General features: G+C 40.5%; 1 long non-coding RNA gene across 2 annotated transcripts in view; it reads left to right on the top strand.

The window, feature by feature from the left end:
• Positions 1-354: 354 nt before the first annotated feature.
• LOC135578390 (uncharacterized) overlaps positions 355-6,910 on the top strand; it is a 68,107-nt gene continuing 61,551 nt past the window's right edge. For both annotated transcript variants that reach the window (XR_010469898.1, XR_010469899.1), the window contains exon 1: positions 355-1,298. This is a non-coding gene — a long non-coding RNA (uncharacterized LOC135578390). The remainder of the gene's footprint in view (positions 1,299-6,910) is intronic.

The following is a 6,910-nucleotide window of genomic DNA, read 5'->3' as shown; positions in this document are numbered from 1 at the left end:
GAGAGCTGGAAGATAGAAATGTCCCAAAAAGTTTCATATCCTGACAATGCTCTACCAAAACCAACACATTTTCACAGAGCACTTAACTCTCACCCATAGTTGATTTCCAATGGAAAAATACTCCACAGGCAAACTCGTGACCACATCTTGTAAAGGGCCAATTCAGACACTGGTAAAATTAATTTGGGTTCTTTTAAAGTGGGATTTCCATAGAGAACAACTATTTTTTCCTTGCTAAAAAAAAAATAAAATAAAATGTTTATTTTTCCTAGAGGAAACTCCCATTGACTTTGGCTGACCTCAAGTTTAAGCCCTCAAAGAGGACAGTCAGAAAGCTCTAAAGTACAGAGTTCTACACAAGTTAGAGAGATAGCTCTGGGTGGATAATTAAAGAGTGAGAGGTTCTTTTCACTGGGGGTAGGAGTGAGTGGAAAAGGAGAAGCAGAATGACAGAGTTAATGGCATAAAAGGGTCTGGAGAGCAAACACTGCGGCTCCGCTTTAGGTGAAATCAGTGCTTAGGCCTGTTCCCTAGGATACCGTGTCCCTAAACTGTGCTCACTCATGGACCAATTTAGCAATAGTCTCAGGTTTTCAGTTCCTGCAAAACAAAAAATCTCATAGATTCCCAGACCCACAAGGGCCAGCAGAGGGTACGGAGTCGGCAGAAGTGTGTAATATAAGACAGTGTTTGCTGGTAGCCTGGGATAAGCCCAGATATTAGCCCTGCCTGTCAACTCAGAAACTACTTGTCTGAACACAATAAGAAGGAGTGATTTACTGTACATCGATGGTATCACCAACCCAATGAAGGGATCACCACGTTGATTTGGAGTCACTCTCTCCATGCCAGCAAAACTTTCATCTGCAGGCTTTCTAAACACAGGAGGGGAAAAAAAAAAAAAAAAAAGGAGAAATAAAAAGAGAAATACAGTACTAGGCGTTGGTGCCAACAGCTGACGCTTGGGGCTGGGCTTGGGACGTGGCTGGTAGGCGACATCTACGTGTGCACAGACAATGACGCAAGGAGGAAGGAGACTGCGACAACGGCAGGATGTTGTGTTGGTGAAGAAGGGGAGGAAACCCCGTTCTCCCCCTTCTTTTTGCTTTTCTGCCGTTCTCGCCAACTTCTCAGCACGTCAGTCCTAAATTTCAATGAGAAAGAAACTCCTGGCAGGAGCTGGTAGGAAACTGTTGACCTTCGCGAGCTGCTGACAGGCTCTAGCGTATTTCCAGGTTACCCATAATGGTGTGGGGCTTGGTGTGAAGGATTTGCCTTCTGCCATGAAAGCAAGACATGTGAGTATATACTTTTGATCTGATTTATACTATAGCATTTTATGAGAGATCCCTGACTGAGACGAAAAGCCCAAGAAGGAAGTTTTGTGTGCCTCTTTTGACTGACCATGAAGCCACATTGCCTTTAAAAAATAACATCTGGAGCTCCTTTCTGAACTGGATTAACTAGCATCACACTTCCCCATTCCTGAATCCTGCTGTAGAAGCCCATGAGTTCTTGTTTTTCTGTCAGCAAAACAACCAAACAAAACCAGAAATGTTAGTAAAGAAGTTTTTCTGCATTTACCCAAACATTTTTCATCTTTTAGATTCCTCCTCCCATCCTCTTCAGTCAGAATATTTTCTGGAGCAAGATCCAATGACAGAAAAGAGGTAGGATTCATCTTGCCTACACTGAGATACAGAATCATATAACTTTAGTTGGCAAAAACCCTTAGGATCATCAAATCCAGCCATTAACCCAACCCTGGCACTAACCCATGTCCCTGAGAACCTCACCTCAGTGTCTGTTCAACCCCTCCAGGGATGATGACTCCACCACTTCCATGGGCAGCCTGTTCCAATGTCTGACATCCTTTTCCATTAAGACATTTTTCCTAATTTCAAATCTAAACCTCCCCTTGTGCAACTTGAGGTGATTTCCTCTCATCCTGTTGCTTGTTACTTACAAGCAAAGCCTGACCCCCCTGGCTCCAACCTCCTTTCAGGTAGTTGCAGAAAATGAGAAGGTCTACCCTCAGCTCCTCCAGGCTGAACACTCCTGGTTCCCATCAGACTTGTGCTCCTGACCCCTCATCAGCTTCATTGCCCTTCTCTGAAGTCATTCCAGCACCTCAAAGTCTTTCTTGTAGTACTGTTTTTTCTGTAACCCAGTTGTCTAAAACTCTCAGTCATCAATAGAGTGAAAGTTGCCTCCAGCAAAAGATTCATTTCAAGTGCCTGAGGATGAGGTGGGACTTCTGAAAATACCAAACACCAAACTCCTACATTTGCTCAGCTGAATCACATTTTGTGTTCTATTGACTAGAATTATGTGTGCCTCAATTCAGTTGCCTGCATGTAGTCATCTAGTGATATTTTGGATGCCCTAGTACTACTACTTCCCACATTAAGAAGGCTGGGAAATAGGCGCTGTGGAACATCTAGTAGGCTCTCATTTCTTCACAAAATGGAAGAGTACAGGCAGGTCCTTATGCTCCTCATCAATCTTTGCTGTTGCCTGAGCTAATATCCTCTTGATCACAAATATTTCAGCAGTTGTGAAGCTTAAGTAAGACACCTGTAACAGGTCTAAAATCAATTGATGTAGGTGTCAGGAGAGAGGTGTGCAAAGGACTACAGACCTTTCCGCAAAAGTTTTAAAAAGGGGTTTGATTGAAAAACCCGTATTTTTAATGCTAGGAATGATAGCACTTCTGTTCCAGGTGATCCTGCTCTGCTCTGGAGCAAGGTATGTTTAATTCTTACCGAAATCTTATTTAGATTGCTAAAGTTTGTCTCCTCTTCATAAAAGTATAGCCATAGTATCACAAAGGCTGTTTTTACTGGTGTAAATTGGGATTTATTTTGTGTTTCTGTTGTTGTTCTTGTTGTGTTTGGTTGATTGGTTGGTTTTGTTTTGTTCTTTTCCTTCAAATGTTAAAAATAATGGAAGAATAACTTTTCCTTTAGCTGGCCCATGGAAATCCAGTGCTAATGCAGTAAACATTTTGCAAGGTGATTAATATGAACAATCTCAGTTTTCCATTTCAGTTGGTTCCCTGTGTGCTGCCAAGTGGAGGGGGAAAGGGAAGGATCCTTCCAGCAGGAAGAGCACAGCAGGCCCTGTCCAAGGTTCTAGCCCAGCTTCCCACCAGCAGAGTTTCCTGATAACCCCACTCCAAATTTATACTAAATTATACGAAATATAGATTATATTAAAAATATACAAGATTGTGTATATATATATATACACGATATAAATTATGCGAAATATATACAAATTTATATTAAATATGCTAACCCCACTCAAAACTTATACTAAAGCCATCTCAGAAGTGGCGTCAGGCTGCACTGTGGTTTCAAGTCACACAACTGAAATCCAATCAGACACCTTCTTCTGGGATTCAGAATCAGTATTTATGCATTATGGGTTTAGCTTCATACGAACTGGCAGTGTCTTTAATGAGCTGGCTAAGGATGGGCAAAGGAGGAAGAAGAACTGAAAGTAGGACCTTCTAGTTTCTATTTCATCTCTGTTGTGTTTCTGTTGTTGTCGTTGTTGGGTTTTGCTTGTTTGTTATATATATATACACATATATTTTTATATATATATATATATATAAGGAAATGAAAAATAAGGAAAGATCCCAGCCAAGAAAACAATAGAAATCTTGACAAAAAAAACCTAATTACATGAATCTTAAATCAATATTTGCAAACAAAGAGAGGAAAGTGGCATTTCCTCACCAGTGGTGACAAGCTCTCATGGAACTGGAAATGGAATAGGATGTTTTGATAGGATTTAATGATTAGCATCAAAATCTGTCGTAGCTGTCTGTTGAGAGCTTACTTTTGGACTTGCGACACAAAAGTCCTCTCAGTGACTGGATTTTCAGGAGGGCAAACATCTTTGGGGGTAGTCCTCTCCTAGTCTGGAGAGGACACTGATCTTGCTTCCACGATTGCCTGCTACTGTTTCTTACCAGCAATTCCTTGGTTCTCTATGGCTCCTTGGTTCATCCAAAACCACGGTAAATATCTATCCATGCATCCTCTTGTCCCTGCTGAGGTCCCTGCCCCTAACTCTAGCTACTGTTTCCTCAGATTTGCCATCTGAGAGGTTTTGGTGTAAGATCTCTGATCTATCTTAGGTAAAACAAGCCATTTCACTAAACCACTGCTGCTTAACCTAACCCAGCTCATTTTGACTGAAGTGAGTTACAGCATGATAGAATGGGTAGGTTGCCTGGCAAACCTAAAACATCAGTAATGTCCAGAAGGATGGGATTGATTTTCACCTCAGGTGGTCAAACTGCTCTTGGATGCAGTTTCTTTTTTTACTGCTGCACTATGTCTCCTGTTGAGATGATGGTGGCTTCGGGCTGTCCCCAAGTCATCCCTTTTTTCTCCTGGCCAGAGTATGATTGGCTACAAGCACCTGAATTAAATAATGTGGTTGATATTGGCTGTGTTCATTTCCTCTCCTAGGACGTAGAGCAATTGATTACCTCATCACCGAGCAGAAACAGCCTTGTTGCTGGATTTACACAAGCAAACCTTTCATAGTGCCTGGAGGTATTGATGTTCAGGAAAAAGGACCAAAGCTTTCTTAGATTTTCCTCTTTTATTCCATGTCCTTGTATGTATTCTGATACACAGGCAATGGAAAGAGTGAGGCTGCCAGAAATATTCAAGCCTCTTTGCTGCAAAGTCATCTTTCCAGGATAATCTCCCTGTTTCTGCAGTGTGGGAAGGAGCAAACATCCATTTTGCAGAGCGGTGTTTAAGACTTAGGCTAATTTGAGCCTTGAGAAAATGAGCAGAAATCTGTGAAGGAAAAGGTAATTTAAGTTTCCAAAGCTCACTGTGGACATCTCCAATAAATGACTGTAGGCTGTCACTGTTCCTCAGCATTAAACCCTTTTTATTTCTTTATATTTTACTTGAATTATCTTGTAGTATAAATTGAGTGGGTCTGGATTAAAAGTTGGAAGAAAGCAAATTTTTCTTTCATATACATCAGGAAAGTATGGTGCTGTTCTCCAGAGGCATGATTCAACACTTTTTGTTTGCATAATTATGTGTCAGAGCAAAATCAATGTATGATGCTACTAAATAGTACATAGCTGACTGTAGAAAAATTGCACTCAGAAAATCTTTGGAGACAACATCTTTAGCAGTCAGGAATTAATGAGCATTTCTTAAAACCACCACAATCTTGGACCTCCCAAGAGTCAGAACCAACAAAATGTCTTATTGCATTGACAGGTACAATTAAACATATTACTTTCAAGGAAGAATGATTTTCTGTTTCATAGAATCATAGAATTATTTTGTCTGGAAGAGACCCTCAGGATCATTGAGTCCAACCATAACCTAAACTAAGTCTAGCACTAAACCATGTCCCTAAGAACCTCAGCTAAACACCTCTTAAACACCTCCAGGGATGGTGAATCCACCACTGCCCTGGGCAGCCTGTTCCAGTGCCCGACAGCTCTTTCTGGGAATAATATTTTTCTAATATCTAGTCTAAACCTCCCCTGGCACAACCTGAGGCCATTTTCTCTTGACATACCACTTGCTACTTGAGAGAAGAAGGTTGCAAGGAAAGTCAAGTGATGTAGGACTTCTGATCTAAATAATTTCCCATGAAGAACTGTAAACCAGCCGAACTTGAACTAGAACTGTAAACAAGCCAAACTCTGTTCTTCAGTCCTCCAGCAGTTCAGTTTGAAAATCATACAATATTAAATGTCTCTGATTCCAGCATCTTTTCCAGCCTCTTTCTTTATATCATAATTTTCTGGATTTGCTATTTAGTGCAGGTTCTGAAGTGGGACCTAGAAGTCTGGCTGATAATTGTCTTGGGTTTGTAAAGGTTTATCTGCAATGTACGTATCCACTTTCACTTTGCTCCAGTCTTTGGGGTAACCTGGTTGACGAGTTGCCTCCATTAGGATGCAGGATTGTTGAAGCATGCAGGTTTCACAGCAGCTTCTAACGAAAACATGCTTCATTTTAAGTAGGACCATGAATAACCAACCACAGTGACAAAGGAACTATAGCTCTTCACTTCCTCATGTTATTACCCACTTTGAACACACCTTAAACTCTCTTTTAACAGAGACTGCCTTAAGAAATGCAGATTTCCTTATCTTCTGTTCTCTCCATGCATTATTTATTTGAAACATGAGATCTGAGTCTTACTCTGTCCAGCCATATAGAGAATCCCTCTTTAGTAATTTATTTCTTCTTAAGCTATCTCACAGTCAAGTACTTAAGTGTTCAGAAGCCATAGCCAAGTGAGGCATCCCTTAGTTATTTTTTTTCTACCATCTTCAAGAATTCAGGCTTGCAAAGCCTGTTTGTACAATGAGTTCCACAAAAGCTGGTGCTCGCTAAGCCTGGATAATTTCCTTCACTAAGTCCTAAGGATGTTTGTTTTTTTGTTGTTTTGGTTTGGCTTGGGTTTTTTTTGGTTTTGGTTTTGGTTGGTTTGGTTCTGTTCAGTTTGGTTTGTGGGTTTCCTCTGTATAATCTCATGTAAGGGTAAATGTAATATGAGGAAAAAAAAAACAGCTAAAGGGGCAAGAAAGATTTACAACCTCTGTGAAGTTCCTAGTTTAGAAGAAAAAAAAAATCAAAACAACCCACTTCTTGATAAGCTTATGAATTTTCATACTCTACACAACATGCTAACTCAAATTATTGTGAGGCAATTTCACATTCTGCTTAACAACTTCACTAGGCACAAAGCAAAAATTAATTGACTTCTACATTTTTACTCATTTGCTAGTTTGTACATCACAACAGGACGTTCATTTGCTGAGCTGTGAAGTTCCAGTAAATGAAAGACGTGCTTCTCTGCTGCCTTGGTGAAATGCTAGAGCTTTTCCAGCTTGAAATAGTGT

The sequence above is a fragment of the Columba livia genome, chromosome 2, assembly GCF_036013475.1.
Source record: "Columba livia isolate bColLiv1 breed racing homer chromosome 2, bColLiv1.pat.W.v2, whole genome shotgun sequence".
In the NCBI taxonomy this organism is placed as follows: domain Eukaryota; kingdom Metazoa; phylum Chordata; class Aves; order Columbiformes; family Columbidae; genus Columba; species Columba livia.
Note: the sequence above shows the minus strand (reverse complement) of the source record. Positions and strands in the feature narration are given on the sequence as shown.